This window comes from Eurosta solidaginis, chromosome 1, assembly GCF_040869045.1.
Source record: "Eurosta solidaginis isolate ZX-2024a chromosome 1, ASM4086904v1, whole genome shotgun sequence".
Taxonomy (NCBI): Eukaryota; Metazoa; Arthropoda; class Insecta; order Diptera; family Tephritidae; genus Eurosta; species Eurosta solidaginis.
This window is the reverse complement of record NC_090319.1, coordinates 173,637,556-173,655,063: the sequence shown is the minus strand read 5'-3', so window position 1 is coordinate 173,655,063 and position 17,508 is coordinate 173,637,556. Positions and strand designations below refer to the sequence as shown.

General features: G+C 39.9%; 1 pseudogene; it reads left to right on the top strand.

Annotated features, from left to right (window-relative positions):
* Positions 1-2,819: 2,819 nt before the first annotated feature.
* On the top strand, positions 2,820-3,937 carry LOC137239836 (lysophosphatidylcholine acyltransferase-like; annotated as a pseudogene).
* The last annotated feature ends 13,571 nt before the right edge of the window (positions 3,938-17,508 follow it).

The window sequence follows — 17,508 nt, the reverse complement described above, 5'->3', positions numbered from 1 at the left end:
CCACTCCGCTACCCCTACGCCGAGACTCACCGTGGGAGGCTCCCACTACGGATTCCAAACCACCCTAATGCAGATCCCCATCTGCCACAAAATTCTATTTTTTTTTGTTTTTTTTTTTCATTTTCAAAAAATATCCCACAAATTCACTCGCTCACCCCGAGCGAGGACACCAGAAATCTTCCCACTCACTCGTTCTCCCATAACGAGGACACCAAAAAAAAAAAAAAAAATCAAACTCACAATTCACTCGTTATACCATAACGAGGACAACAGAAAAACCTACCGCAGAAGGGCGAACCGCTCTGCCACAGAAAACAACTGCACTCGTTGGCGTGCAACGAGGCCCATCGCAAGCCTAACGCAGATGGAAAACCCATCTGCCCCAGATATCACCATTACTAAAGTATTCAGATTTTAGAAGTTTTAATGTACTCAATACGATAAGAACATTGCCAGACTCATCAAAAAAAAAAGGATGTTCAACCACCATACCACAGATTATTGCAAAGGTTCAAATTTACAAGTATTTTTTAATCGAAACATCAAGGTATCATTTATGATTCATATTCTTAACCACTTTTGTTTTTTTTTTCATCATATTCGATATGATTGGAGGATTGTGCCATCAACTTTTGGCATAAGTCGTCGTAATTTAATGGCACGATTTAACGAAACGGCGTTAAACGAACCCGCCATTCCTACACTAGAGGATGTATCACTCTCAAGGAAAAAAAAAAATTTTTTTAAAAAGGAAAAAAAGCCAATAGTTGGAGCAGTTGTTGAACAACCACCACCACCGCAACAGCAACAACAACCGGTAGTCGAACCAGTCGCCTATGTGCACGTTGCTAAAGAATTGAAACAGCAAGAGGAAAAGATACGTCATGGTTCACCGAAGACATGCAAACAACGCCAAAAATATCAGCGGCGGTAATAGTAAAACCATGCAACAAAATAAAAACCAAAACAAAGAAACTGCCGCTACGAAAGAATTAATTTTGGCGTTAGATAAACTTTCCGAATCCGGTACAATTGACGTTTCATTGCAAATGAATCTCTTCCGTCGTGCTGAACTTAATCGGTCCGAAATACAAATCCTCATCGATTATTTATTGAATACACAGCAAGATACACCAGCAACACACTCTGAATGGTCCGATGACATAGGTCAGAAGTTGAAACGTCAGCTGGTGGAGAAAGCAAAGGCCCTTGTCGAAGAGCAAGAAGCTCCTATGGGGGTTCAAGCAAAATTACGTGAATTGCGCACCGAAATCAATACCGAAAGCGCCCAAATTAGTGCTACTGTAAAATTATATCTTGAAAAACTTCAACCCAAGTTTTCGTAACTATAATGACATTAATAAAAAAAAAAACAAAATTTATCTGATGAGCACAATAATTTGATTTAAATTGGGCATACAAAATTAGCTTTCACACGGAATATTTTACGAACTAACTCTTATACCTCCACAAAAGAACTAAGCTGAGAAAAAAAAAATAATAATAATCGTTGGCCAAAGAGGTGTGCCTTTTTTTCCAGTTTTCGTTCCCTTGATTGTAGGAATTCACGCCGAACCTCACTGGGTTTCATTTTATAAATGCAAATTAATTTATTAAGAATATGTTCGGCAGTGTGAGAATCTGCTTCAAAGTCGGTAATGCCTCAAATCATCATAACTGTCAATGCGTTTTAAGCATTGGCGTCAACCATTACCAACCTATAATGCAATTTTGGCGAGTAAGAGTTTCAAGAGTAAGCTCGCTAATATGTTCGTGACATTTGTGCTCTCAACCAGCTAGCATTTGGTCCCTTGATCGCTCAACTTGGGACCTGATCATACTACCCTTCCTCCTCTTGTAATTTGTTTTTCACGGAATCCTCTTGGTCGTTTGCCTTTTCACTGACGGAAAAAGGTCACACCTCTTTTGTAACTGATGATGCTGGAGGTGGTGGCGGTACCGCATCAACAATAAAAAGTAAACTCGCTCTACAATTAGCGAATAGTCCCAACCAAGCGCAAAAATAAATTTATGGAATATGCACGATTTGATGGCACTTATATGACAGAAATACAAACGAAAAGCGTACATGTTTTTTCTAAGTATGCTGCCGGAAAGAGGTAGTAACTATCCAATAAGAATTTGCGTACTAGCCAGCGCAAAGACAATTGAGGTAATTGGCCTTGTAGGTTACAAAGCAACAACACAGTACCCCGAGATTCCGTTAAAATCCATTAGGCATTATGCTTTACACACGACGAGAGATGGTATGGAAGACTGTCCCCCTTGTTCTAAGTTTGGCTTTTCTCATCTAAAATTGGCAGAACGTGGGCCAGTGGCTCAAGTAATACGCGTTGATTATGCCAAAAATTTAGCAACAAAATCTATGAAATCTGAAGATGACAAAGCGAGAGTGGCAGCGGCAGCTGTACGCTCTATACAAAAAATTTATCAAAAAAATGGCGAAGGGGTTGATGAAGGCGACTCTAACTGTCTTACTATAAGTCACAATGATGATTATGAAGAACGTCTAATGACTCCTAATGCTATGTTGGAAGCACCTATGTATCGTACATATCGTCTAAACATAATCGAAAAACCTTTCTTTAAAACGGAAGTAGCACTTGGTCAATTTCGATTCGATCACCTGAAATCCCAAGTGACCAACATAAGAACGCCAAATTTTGAAGTAAACAAAAGGCTATACACTTGATGTCATCGCGTATTGTGAAATAATCGAAAAGCGCAATGTAAAGGCAACGCCTCGCATATGGCGTAAGTCTTCCCCACCGTTCAACCCACCAAGCCAAATAACCAAAATGATAACATCAATATTTAATAATCAACGTAAAAACGCTTCACACAGTGATGCAGACATTGCAAGTCAAGAAACAACCGAAATTAATGCCACGAATCGAAATAATTCTCTTGAAAAGACGGATTCCGAAGATGATACTTGGTCATCAACAGGATATAATTACATTAATCCATTTGTCCATAATTTGCAGATCGACAACAGAATTGATTTGGCAAAGATTTATATGCTTACCGTGCTTTTGCTTCCCATTCGCGTTGTTGGCTGTTTTTTTATCACTTTTATCTGCGTGGAGGGTTGCCTGCATTGGTCTATATGGTCTTACAGTTGATGATATGATGTCCAAAACAATTAGTGGTTGGCGTAGACATTTTAAACGAGTAACACCCGCTTCTCTGCGCATGTTATACGCTTCAGGGTCTTTTATCATGTCAAAATGGTTGGGCAACGTGCCTCACCTAAACAAGCTCCAATTCTGGTGGTAGCACCGCACTCTTCCTACGTCGACTCGATTATTGTTGTAACAGCTGGGCCGCCATCAATTGTAGCAAAGCGTGATAGCGCTGATATACCTCTATTGGGCAAAATCATCAACTTCGCTCAACCGATTTATGTGCAAATACGATACGTCAGATTGTACAGCGTGCACGTTCGGAGGAAGAATGGCCACAGGTGGTAATTTTGTATGAGGGTACCTGCACAAATCGTAAGGCATTGATTAATTTTAAGTCTGGCGCTTCTATCCGGGCGTACCAGTGCATCCGGTATTGCTAAAGTATCCCAACAAGTAGGTATGACATATTCACATGGACTTGGCAAGGTCCAGGCATATTCAAGCTTATTTGGGTAACAATGGCACAATTTTATAATCGTTGCGAAATTGAGTATTTACCTGCTTATACGCCGTCAGAAGAGGAAAAATCAGATGCGTAAAATATTGCGTCAGAATATTCCTTTGAAGATGTAATTACAATGAGCCGTGCAAATGATATGCGTGCTCCCTTTCCTGGCGATATTATCGAAATTGATGGTCTTGCCTCAAAATAATGCTCACTGTGACCGGGCGGGCGTATTTTTAAATCAAAAATTTTTTTTCTGGGCCACAACTGTTCAAAAATTAATTTTTTTCCTAATTACCACAAATATATAGGTTGTACGCCAGGCCACGCCGTAGTAGAGAGTGAAAGAACGGAAAATCACTTGATACATCTCCCGTTGTTTCAATTCATAAGAATTTTACATTCTATACACGGGTATGTATGAATGTGCGTTCTTTGTCTTTGCCGTTGGTATGCTGGTACCAGTGAGCGGAATTCTAAAAATGAAAAAGTGTAGTAGGCGGCAGTTTTTTTTTTGTACCAAGAAAACCATAGCTACTGTTCATATTTATACCCAACAATTAATAATGTACTGTAAAACAAATAACGCGCATTTCAAGGAAATTACACTTTTTAAAACACGGACAAAGACAAAATTACGTGTACATTGGTAAATACCTCCAGAGCTTATGCCAATATAATACTCACCTTTTTGGCATTGCATTTTCTTAAAACGTGGATTTTTCGTTCAAATTAAATCACAAAAAGTGATGAAAATAGCGTATGGAAGTATTTGCGTACTCATTTGCGACAGTTATCTCCGAATTTGTACACAAATTTTTTCAAAATTGGTTAGTGTCACCCCTAAATGTTATTCGGGTGGGATCGGCGATGGCTTAGTACACGTATTTAGTACCAAATGATCAAGTATTTTAGTACCAATGCGAATAGATTGAAATGTTGCTAGTATTTTGGGATTTGGTGCTCGGAGTAGTAGAAAATGAAATTGGGTCGGAAAAGTTAGTAAATCTACCAATTCGGTAAAGTCCTTGCACTGACTGTCCATATACTTATACCAACGTATGTACATATACATGCCGAGTTTTAAATGTACATTATATTAGGGATGCATAAAATGATGCAAACGGGTACCGAAGAACCCGTTTCCGAAAAATCGGTACCGGAGCCAAACACCCTTCGGGAACCGTGCCATTTGCTAAAGGCCATCAATTAAACAGGACTAGAAGCGTACTTGGGTAAAGGTTGAATAAACAACTCTCATAAATAACCGAAAGGTAATACAAAAAGAGGAAAATGATACATTCTACAAATGATTATCCTCATCCAAAACGAACATTTTTTTATTTTTTCTTTACATCGCATACAATTTTGCTGTCCAAACATTTTTTTTGTGGCGGGCAGGGAAGTTGTTGGGTTTTAGCACCAACAACACAAATAACAGCGACTCAAAAGAACTCACGCTATACACTTTCTACCCGGTTCGGCACCAGAATGTGTGAACCGAAAATCGTAAATGCTCATTTTCTGCAGCACTAGTGTGCCCGTGGCCAACTAAAACGCTGCCGGGTGACACAAAATAAACAAAATAAGGCACTAAAGACCCAGGCACATAACGTGCGGGGAAAGAGGCCATGCACATAATGCACGCCACATATGAATATTTTTTTATGCAGCGACAGATGTTTCCCCTTATGCGCGCGCTAATAAAATTTCCCAAATCCCCAATAATACAACTAGAGACCACTCGCCCCTGCATCTCGAGAATGACTCGACCCAGTCAAACATATTGCACTTCTTTCAGGAAAATGGGTCGTTTTGCCGCTTTGAAACGTAATGTTGCGACGAACGCAGCGCGTTATCCGTCGGAATGCCGAGTGTGTCTTGAGCGACACCCTATCCGCTTGTGCCCAACCTTTCGGGCGAAAAGGCCAGAAGAGCGCCTCTACGTAACCATTCGCGAAAGCTACTGCGGAAATTGTCTGGCGCCTGATCACCGCTCGAACGCGCGCCCAAGCCAAGGGCGATGCAAACGGTGCGGCGAGAAGCACTACACGATGCTGCACATCGCCTCGATCGACGAAGAGGAGCAGCTATTAGAAGAAGCCCGCTCCAAGCCATGGAGCGTCCAAGTGGAAGAGGACATAGATTCACCCCGAGAGCGGATAGACGACTCAATCTCGTTATATGCGTCGGACGCTGGAACGGAGACTGGACCTCTTCGTCCACACCGAAACCGAGATGCCAGCCGAACCGGAGCGGAGACGCGGTCTCTTCGCCCGACCATACCACCTACAGCCAAATCATTTCGACCACTTCTGCAGCACGAGAGGAAGCGGCTCCAACAAGGGACAGCGACAGCACAGCGCCATACATATAACGGCCGAGCGGAGACCCGGTCTCTTCGCCGGCAAACCAGGAACCCCCAACGGAGACGACATCCGCGCGACCGCAGAGCGGAGACAAGGCCTCTTCGCCTGCACCAACGACATCAGCCACAGGATCGCAGCCACGGAGGCAACACGCTGCAGCTCACCACCGTGCCCGCCTTCCGGTCAGGGCTTGTAGCCCAGCATTCAGCAGCCACCGCCACCATGATACCAACGGTAGCGATCACACCCACCGCGGTCGTGAAGATAGAAGCTGGGGGGCGGCTACACCTCGTCCGTGCCTTGATTGACGGATGCTCCCCCACCACCGTGATCGCAGATGAGCTAGCCCGGGAGCTCCAACTCCCTACCAGCACCATTGGCGGGCAAGCAGGATGCCTACTACGTATACGAGGAAGACACGGCCAAAATAAACGGATTGCAACCCATGCGGCGGTCGTGTCCAATTTTCGGCGAATGGCCCCCACGACCAGCGTCGACAGCGCCATCGCATCCCCGTACGCACATCTCCGTCTGGCGATTCCACAGTTTTATTCATCCGCCCCGATCCGCCTCGTACTAGAGACAGACGTATATGCCGAAACAATGCTACCAGGGATTCTGCCCACCACGTTTGGCCCTTTGCTGGCTCAGAGTACCATCTTCGGTTGGGTACTCTCGGGCACAACCAAGGCCTAACATGAAAATGTTCGGTAACGACCGAAATCCATGAATTTTTACACTTTTTTATTTTTATTGAATTTCTGCTGTACACAGTCGCAAGAGGTGTGCATTGTGATTTCGTACAAGTGAAAAATCTTTCTATCCCTCCATTGCCATACCTACGTGTCAAATTATAGCTGACAGGGAGAACGGCTGTCGCGAAGGGTCAGAGAACGGAAGAAAGGTTTCTTTTTCTTGTGTTCGCCGTTTTTGAATTGAAGTGCCATGAATTGCACATTTGTTTCAAATCAGCTTTTCCTTTAAATTTGTATACAGAAAATCAGACTACATATTAATACTCACTCGCCGTTCACTATTGTGAACGTTTTATCGAAAATTCGCCACTTGTATGAATTCACAATGGAGGTGTGCGTTTTAAAAGCTTGTATCATTACAATAAGTTATTTTTTATTGAATTTTCTTCATACAAAATTCACAAGCATAGAATTTCCAATGAATTTGTATTTGTGCATTTGTTGCGTACCGCAAGGGGGGCGGCATGTTTAGGCCCAATGCCTAACTTTTATCTGATTGACGGCGCCCCTCCCTAACGTTTTAATAATATTTCCAGCCACCCACACTCACGCCGCATTTGTGTGCATGCATGCACATGCATGCGTTTCATACGCATGCGCGTGTGTGTGCGGGTTGTCAGCACCCATGCACGTATATGTGGGGGTTGGTGTGTGTGTGGCTTTTTTCCCCTCCTTAATACCAGAGGACTTTTTCGCGGCTTAGCGGTTGTCCTCAACGGGATAACCGGCCCTTTTTCTCGATTGACCGCCAACCAGCACACATCGCAAGGATCACCATCGTCACTTAAAACACCAAGGTAATATTGTAACCACATTGTATTTTCCTTCACTCTAAATTAAATATTATATTATAACGAGGAAATCCTCTTTTGCGTTCTTCTTTATTTATTTCGAGAGACCCAACCATTCCGAGATCGACCCGTGTGCGCCTACCCACTGCCGGTTTCAGGCGCACCCAGGCCGAACACTCTGCTTACTCCAAACTGGAAAAAGAAGCGGTAAAGATGGGTTCGATGGTGAATGAGGACAAAACGAAGTACTTGATGTCATCGAGCAAAGAGTCAGCGCATATGCGCCTTGGCAACCACGCTACTGTTGGCAGCCATAATTTCGAAATAGTAAAAGACTTCGTTTATTTGGGAACCAGCATCAACACTAGCAACAACATCAGCACTGAAATCCAGCGAAGAATCAATCTTGCCAATAAATGCTACTTTGGACTAGGTAGGCAATTGAAAAGTAAAGTCCTCTCTCGGCGAACGAAAATCATACTCTACAAGTCACTTATCTTACCCGTCCTGCTATATCGGGCAGAAGCATGGACCATGACAACAGCAGATGAAGCGGGTTTGGGAGTGTTCGAGAGAACAGTTCTTCGAAAGATTTATGGACCTCTACGCGTTGGCGATGGCGAGTACCGAAGAAGATTTAATGATGAGCTGTACGAGCTATACGCAGACATCAACATAGTCCAGCGAATTAAAACGCAGCGGCTGCGCTGGCTGGGCCATGTTATGCGAATGAAAGATGATGCTCCGGCCAAGAAAGTGTTTCTATCGGAACCCGCCTATGGTAGCAGAGGTAGAGGGCGACCCCACTCCGTTGGAAGGATCAGGTGGAAAACGATTTAAACTCCCTTGGTGTGACCAATTGGCGCCGGTTGGCGGAGCGAGAGAGCGACTGGCGAGCCTTGTTGGACGGCCATAACCGTTTAGACGGTTAAGCGCCGTCCTGATGTCACGTTGTAAACATTTTCCCAAATTATTAAGCAACTTTTTTATTTTGCTATGAAATTTATTAAGAACATAATAGACGGTGATTTGCCTGTGTACTTAAAGAGTAACATCAAATATGTTAAAGATATGCATTCTGTAAATATTCGAAGCAAAAATAACTTCAATCTACCTGCTTATAAAACCGAAGCAGATAAATGTAACTTGTACTATAAGGGATTAAAATGCTATAACGAGCTACCTAATGATATCAAATCTTGTAATGCCAATAGGTTCAAAAAAATTTGTATTTGCATTGTAAACACTACTCCATTTTTTCTGAAGCCATCTCTAATTTTGTTCCCCTAAAAAGATGCGCAGCTAAAAACAAGCCACCTTGGTTCAATCTAAGACTCTCTAACTTGAGAAATAAAAAGAATAAGGCTTTTAAGAAGTTCAAGAATAATAGTTCTGAAATCAATCGTCTTAACTTCATTCATTTAAGAAAGGAGTATGATCATCTTCATAACTTCTTATTTAGGCACTACATGTATACCGTTGAAACGAATTTAAAGTCCAATCCGAGAGGATTTTGGAAATTCATAGATTCCAGGAGGAAAACAAATGGATTCCCAACGAACTTGGAATATGATGGCGCTATCTCTGATAATACTGTCGAGTCCTGCGACTTGTTTGCAAAGTTTTTTCAGAAAGTTTATGAGAATCATAGCATTCCTATATCGCCTACATTTCATTCCATACCTTTACCTTTTATAACCTCCTTTTCAATCGCCGAAGAGGATGTACTATCCGCTATTTCATCGCTAAAGTCCAGCTCCAAACATGGCTCCGAGGGATTTGCGCCTGTATTTTTCAAGCGTTGCTGCTATACTTTAGCTAATCCCATATCCCAGCTTTTCCAGCATTGTATCAATAAGGGTACTTTCCTCGACCAGTGGAAGTTATGTCACATTGTTCCGGTCTTTAAGTCTGGTGATCGTAATGATGTTTGTAATTATAGGCCTATCGTTATACAGGGGACACTGGCCAAATTGTTCGACTACATAATCCAATCAAAGTTATTTTACCATGTTCGGGATTTTATCTCTAAAGATCAACACGGCTTCTTTCCTGGAAGATCAACCTGTTCGAACTTGACCCTATTATCGAATAGTATAGTGGGTGCGTTCGGAAAGCAGGCACAACTTGATGTGATTTACACAGACTTCTCCAAAGCCTTCGATAAGGTATGTCATACCATACTTTTGCAGAAGTTACGAAGTTACGGAGTTAGTGGCATTCTCATTAATTTCTTCGCTAGTTTTCTGTCAAACAGGAAACTATTTATTAAGTTAGGGAATACAACCTCAAGACTATTTATCGACGCGTGGTCAGGTATACCTCAGGGTACTCACTGCGGACCACTGCTATTTCTTTTATTTATTAACGACCTACCGAATTGCTTTAAATTCGCTAAGTGCCTAATGTTCGCGGATGACGTCAAACTTTTTTGTACCGTTCGTGATGCAAGTGATAGCCATAAGTTACAAGTCGATCTCAATTCACTGAATCAGTGGTGCACTTTGAATTGTCTCAAACTGAACATCAATAAATGCTGTGTTGTCACCTTCTCTAGGAAGTCTAACAACATAATATTTAGTTACAATATAGACAATTGTGCTCTAGCTAGAAGTACCAAAATGAAAGATTTGGGTGTTATTTTCAACTCAAAGCTAACATTTTCTCAACACATTGACTTAATAGTATCAAAAGCTTTTTCTATGATAGGGTTCATAAGAAGAAATTCAATGGATTTCAGAGATCCTTGCACTTTAAAAGCTCTTTACATATCTCTTGTTCGAAGCAGACTAGAGTATTGTTCTCTAATATGGTGCCCATACTATGAAACCCACTCAAACAAAATCGAAAGAGTTCAAAAAGTTTTCACGAAATTTGCTCTAAGAAAGTTACTGTGGCAAGGTAATCTTCCTTCTTATATTGGTAGACGGAAACTAATGGGCTTGCAGTCCCTATATGATAGGAGAATATACTTCTCAATACTTTTTATTTATAATGTCATTAATAATAACATACACTGTGACGACTTATCTAATTTGGGCAATTTATATGACCCGCCTCGTAACTTAAGAAATAATCGCTTATTGGTAGACACATTCCACTCTACTAATTACGCCATGAATGAGCCGATTGCTAGGAGCGTTAGATTATGCAATACCTATGCAAGCGTTATTGAGTTTAATGATAGTATAAGTATATTTAAATTAAAATTATACACTATTTTTAATTGATTAACTGCGTATTATATCTAGTCTGTAAGAATTAAATTCTGTAGACTGAACTTAAATAAATAAATAAATAAATAAATAAATAAATTTAGTACTGTTCAGGCAGGCTTCCATAACATCAATACAAATGCATGGATGCTAAATATTCTGATATGAAGCGCCTCCCAAGCTCTCGTGCGCATACAATAAAAGTCGCCGTTCGGATGTTGTCTTCGCCCTTTACGAACATGCGTAAAAGTCGCCGAAGCACATACTGCAACTCATCACTCGATCATATCAGTGCATCGCCGCTCGGATGTCGCTTATGCGTAAATGGCCTTCATACCAGAGATAACTGGCATCAAAATATTGTTGGCATGATTCGGAGGTCTGCTACAATTCAGTAGTAGGTACATAGATATAACTAGTATATAGCGTTTTCTTTTCTGGCTAAAGTGTTTCGCTTTTTGTACACCGCGCAAGGGTTGTTGTTCTATTCTAAAAAACAGGAACCGCCTTTACGGGGTATTTCGTTCTTTTGTGAAAATTTTTGCCTGCTCGCAACGCAAAAGCGTTACACTTTAACCCTGTATAAAATGGCGGTGTGGCAGTGCAACTCTGTGAAACTCCCAATTCGCTCTTAAGTTCCACATATACTCTTTTAATATTGAATATGGTGAGTTGAAATGTTCTTTGTATGCACTATAATGTTGAACATTTTCTGGGGTAGCAGTAACTCTATTAAGGCTTTACCATTTACTTAGGGGGCAATTTATTTCAGAAAAGAAAACGCTATTAGAATATGTTAGTTTAGTTAAGATAATTATATGAATACGTTGTAAATAGATATAAGCTATACTTAATTAAGCTGTAATAAATAAATAAATAAAATAAATAAATCTACATTTAAAGAGAGTTTTGCATCTTCGTTAACCCATCTTTAATTATTCAATTTCCTTCTAAAGCAGGGCTTTTATGACCATTATCAAGAAAAATTAAAAAAAAAAAAAAAATTCGATCAACCGTTAATTAGATATGGGTTGGTCGAAAAATCGACCGCTGGCCGAAAACGGTCTAGTAAGCAACAAAAAAACCTCTTTTTTGAAAAAAATTTAGCGCACGAAGTCAATTTATTTCATTTTATTCCAAGTAAAAGTATTTTTTGATGTGACATTGATAGATACATCAGCTTAAAATTTTTTATGATAATCATCAAAACATTTAGTATGTAAATAAATATTTAATTTTTTGCAAGTAAAAATAGTGTGTTTTTTGCATAACTTACATCGCCGATATTTGTTTTCAACGCTTTTCGTGACAGCGTGTACTCCTTCGTTGCTGCGAGGAAGATTTGACGGATGACGTATATCTTCATCTTCATCTCCATCCTCATCCTCGTCCTCATCTTATCCTCGTCGTTATTGTCGTAAGTCGATAATTCGGTTGTGACTTTGGAACGAAAATCAATTTGTGAAAGTGATTTCGTCTTTTCGATTTTTGATATCATACAGTGGAGCTTCCATTCATTGACCATTGAGTTACCAAGAGCGTTTGTCCATATTGGTCACCACCATTTCTTTCCTCGTATACATATTCACCACCCATTCCGTGATTATATTGTTGAATAACTTTTGGCTGTGGGATTGTGATAGTCTTTTTTTGCTTGCGACAATACCATTTAGCGGAAACAATTGGTTCGATTGTGGAGTTTTTAGTTATAACATTGACAAAGCATTATCGTTCCACCGAACAGTCAATATTTCTTGGTTACGATCCAGTTACTGGTCAAATGTTTCGCGTATTACTTTTTTTAAATTCCTCAACGGAGATTTGCCCATTTTATTTTCGCGAATAGTACCAGTTGCAAAAAATCGACGCTCATTCAAAAAGCACATAAGGTGATATGAAGAGAAAAGTTATCAAAGTAAATAATGTGGCTCAGGGTCAGATACATTTGAAAGCAGGTCTAAGACAGTTTGTGCGCCTAGGCCGATATTCTGATTGTGAGGGGTTGCTGCACCACCGTAAAATGAACTAGAAAATAAGTATCCATTTTCGGGGCATAAGCACCATGACTTGAATCCAAAACGAATCGGTTTTTCTTTGATGAAAATTTTGCATGAGTGACGGCCAAAGTACGGAATCATCGTCTATAGAGAGTGTTACGGGGTGGCAGTACAACATTTTCCTTCCTTTTTTTCTGCTGTGGGATGTAGCTGGCGGACACGGCTGCTGCGGTGATGGCGATGATGTAGTGGTGATGGTTGATTATGGTGGTTGCATAATTTCTCCTGAGAACTTGTCAATGGTGGAGGTTTAAATACCTTTGGATTGCGTTGCTTTTTCAGATGGATTTTACCAGATAGTGGTTTTGAGTTTTGGTTTTAGAGTGTTGAACTTGCCGGGAATGCCTAATTAAAATCACTTGGCGAAAAATGCAGGCTTTTCTTAAATTCAAGCGGGTTTACAATTTTATTTGTCACACACGGAATGACTAAAGATTTCGAGTGAGTATAAAAGCAAATGTCAAAACTAATCATATGTATATATGTATGTACACACCAACCCGATCTGTCAACTCACGGATGGGGTTGGACTGTTGTGGACTGTTATACTATATTAGATATAAATATAGATATAATTCATGGATTTAACGTAATTCATGAGTCTTAAATAAAATAGCTATACAACAAATGGTAATGTATAAAAAGGTTCAATGTACATATTTATATATATATGTAACTTAGTTACGGTAATTATAAATAAGGTACATGTTCAAATTCAATATATGTTCAATATAAAATTCAGTTAAAATTCAGGTCTTTTTCTTTTCTTGTAAATTAGCTATAAAAATATAATGTTGACTGAAGTTGGCTGCTGATGACTGCAATAGTCGCTCAGCCATCGTCCCCGCCCTAGACGCGTTCAGCGGCTAGAGCCTCCTGTAGTTCCTTAAGGGTCCGCAACGCATCTCGCACGACAATTTCGGATACTTTTCCTCTAGCGTTGGCGGTCTGCAGCCCTTGTGCGGTGCATCGAGTGGTGCGTCGGGCGATGCTAGGTGCTTCTGAAGGAATGTTGTTTCCCGGGCGAGAACGGTGTCGCCCGGTGGCGGCAGGGGGTGCCGGCAGGGGAATTGGTACGGCGGATCTGCCAGGCCGGGGTGCCTGGATGGCGCGTTGGGCGCTTGGAGTAGCGTCCCGCCGATGGAGTAGGGAGTGATGTCGCGCTCCACAAATCCGGCATCTGTCGTACGAGCTGCACTCGCTGGTGACGTGAGATAATGCCAAGCAATTCAGGCAAAATTTATGGGCTCGTGCAAGCATCCATCTCTAGGGTGGTTTAATTTTTTTGAAATGACGCAGTTCCGAAGAGCGTGCTGATGGGTGCATATGCGGCACCGTCGGTAATCAGTTAATAACGTCGAGCCGCGTGATTCATTGGCGCGGTTGGGAGCAACGATCTCCGACCGCACTGGTATACGTGACGACGATTGATTTGCACGATGCATAGCGATCTGTAATTACAGTTGTGAAAGTATTTTAGTGGAGACAAATACTAATGCAGGGGGTTTTAGCTGGCATTATGTTGCGAAATACGACATATTATTGACGGTGATGTGGTAAGAGTGGGCAGAGGTAATCTGAGAGTAGCTGCGTATTCTCCGGGGTTTCCCGAGACGGTGGGCTGTCCGTTTGAGGGAGGAAACAGAGTTTGACAAGTGGTCGTGTGAGGGTGCCGGTTTGAGTACGAACGTCAACAACACGTATATGGCCGTCAGGTCCTGGATGTATTTTTTCAATACGTCCAAGGCGCCATTCAGTCGGGGGAAGTGAGTCGTCGTGAATGCAGATACACTCACCGACCTTGGGTTCGGGTTGTGGATTTTTCCACTTCTACCTTTTCTGGAGATCCTTTAGGTAGTCTTCCTTCCACCTTTTGCTGAATTGATGATGTAAGCTTTTTACCCTGTCCCTTCGGTTTAGACTCTTCGCTGCAGACTCCGACAAGCCGCCCATGTGGGGAGCTCCGGGCGGAATGAATTTCCAATTGATGCCCTGGGGAGAGTATTTCGCGATTACTTCTTGAGAGGCAGTTTTCAGGAAGTCAACGAGCTCCTTCTAAGTCGCTCGTTTAGCTCCAATAAACGTTTTGGCGTTGTCACGATGGCCGACGAAGCGAGCAAATGCTACGAGAAAGGCATTGGTTGTTAAGTCCGAGCACAGCTCAAGGTGGATAGCTTTTGTCACGAAACAGACAAAAACGGTATCGAGGATCCATGTTGGAATCCTGCAGGAGCGTTCCGCGATACACACTGCCACTAGTGAAAAAAACTACTTTTAATTTTAAGTTCAGTTCATTTATTTTTAAAATTGATCTTTCTTGTTTTCTGTTTCCACGACAAGTTGTAGTATACTTTTTAGTTAACTAACTTAGTTCTTTTTAGTTACTGTTGGTGCAATAGACTATTTTTAATTTTTTACGTTCTACCTTAGTTTCTTTTAATTTTCGTTCTAAAATCTTTTGATTCTATGGCACTTGTGTTTTTATGATTTAACAACTTTTTTTTCTGTACCACTAGGTTTAGGTTGCGAGTTAATTATTTTTCGTACTTATGCACCTGCCGGTTCACTTTAAACTGAAAAACTGCCGCTAACGCAACTCTGTAGCTAGGCAGCTTTTCTTTACGTTGCTTAGCAACGAAATTAATGATGGCGTCGAAATTAATCATGGCGTCGAGCAACGGCAGTTTCAACCAATCAGAAACTCTCCGAGTTGCTCGACTCCAAGAAATTTTAGTGATGCCAAGTGCATCTGATGTATGGTTGCATCTTGCACTTTTCTAAAGAGGGTTGCCAGCTGCAATTTATTTTAATGCAATTTACTATGACACTACATCATCCCCCTTTAGAAAAGAAGAATTTGGTAAGATTAGTAATTAATCTTGCCACATTCTTCTTTGGACTTTAATATGTTGTTGCAATGTTATGAACGAAGGAGTTTGCTAGCATTAGGGTGCTCTAACCCAGGACTCATTCGTTCATCACAGTGCAACTTCTAAAAAGATGATTAAAAATGAAAAGAAAATTTTAAATAAAGTGAAATATATAAAAGTTAGTTTGCAATATTTGATTTAATGTTTGAAGTAAACCGGTTTTTTTTTCTTCTTATTGTAAAATCTACCTAATTAAATGTATATTTATTTGTTACATTTTTTAGCCTTCATTGGCGGATTTTTAAAATATATCTATATCTGAAGATGATTAGTAATAGACTATTAAATTAATTAATTTTTTGTACTCAATTTTTGTGTACAATTTTTTCGTTTTCTTTACTTATCTCACAAATTGCTACATTTGGCCCATCAATATTCTTTACTACGTAGGGACCTTGATATATATTTTTATGTTTATTTCTAGGTTCTGTTTCTACTAAAACTCTATCATTAATTTTAATTTCTAAAGGCTTAGCCGTTTTATCGTATAAATCTTTATTTCTAATCTTATGCTTATTAATCAAATTTTTTGCCATTTTATGCGATTTTTGCATTCTAAACTTAAGCTCTTTTGTGTAGTTTTCTACATTGTAGATCGGATCAATTTGCTCTTTTTGCAATTCATGTGGCATTGTAGTTTTTCTGCCAAATATTAATTCAAAGGGAGTAAATTTATTATCAAAAACCGAACTACTTGTAGTATTGTGTATAAATGTAAAGTATTTTAAATATGTATCCCAATCTGAATACGTTTCATTTAGATATGCACGCAAGTATTCGTTAAAGACTCTATGATTTCTTTCAACAGTACCAACAGTTTCGTGGTGGTAGGCTGTTGAGAAATTATGATCAATCTTTAAAAGTTTTGTCAATTCAGAGAATAATTTGTTTTTATATTCCGTTCCTAAATCGGATCTAATAGCTTTCATTGTACCATATGTTAATATAAAGGTTTCAAAAATAGCACAAGCAATAGTTTTTGCTTATTTATCTGGTACAGCTACTGTTACCAGGTATTTAGAAAAGTCACAAATCATAGTAACAGCGAACTTGTTACCATATTAGGATTCCGGAAGTGGACCTATTGTATCGACAATTACTATGTCAAAGGGTTTGGAGGGCGTTGGAGTCAAGACAAGATTTTCCTTTGTTTTTAGTTTTACTTTATTTAAAAGGCATTTATTGCAATTTTTGACAAATTTCGCAATGTCTCTTGTCATATTTTTCCAATAGTATTTTGTTCTTAATTTGGAATATAATCGTTTTGTACCGCAATGACCGTCTAACAAAGGGTTCTCATGATAAATTGTCATAAGTTTTTGTTTTTGCTCTGTTTCTGCTACAGTTTCCACAGGGTCTGTTAGTATTATTTGTAATGATTTTAAAATTTTATTACCGCTGATTTTAAAATTTGCAATTGAAAATTCTTTGAAAAATATTGCATTTTTTGGCCATTCTAACTGGTTAATATTGTGACTGCCGGCTGCTTATTCAAGCCTCGAAAATAACTCATCTAAATTTGTTTTTCCGTTAGCATTCACAAAATTAAGTAAATTTAGTTTTTTATGTTTTAAATGCGCATAAATTTGTATATTGGAGATCTCATTATTTTTATTCAATTGTATAGTCGACTTTATTCGCGGTATCATTTTTGAAAAATTGTATGAAAATTTGTCATAAACTTGTACTTTAGGCGTTTCGCAAAAGGTATCCGTAAAATTATCGTCTTTATTTTGT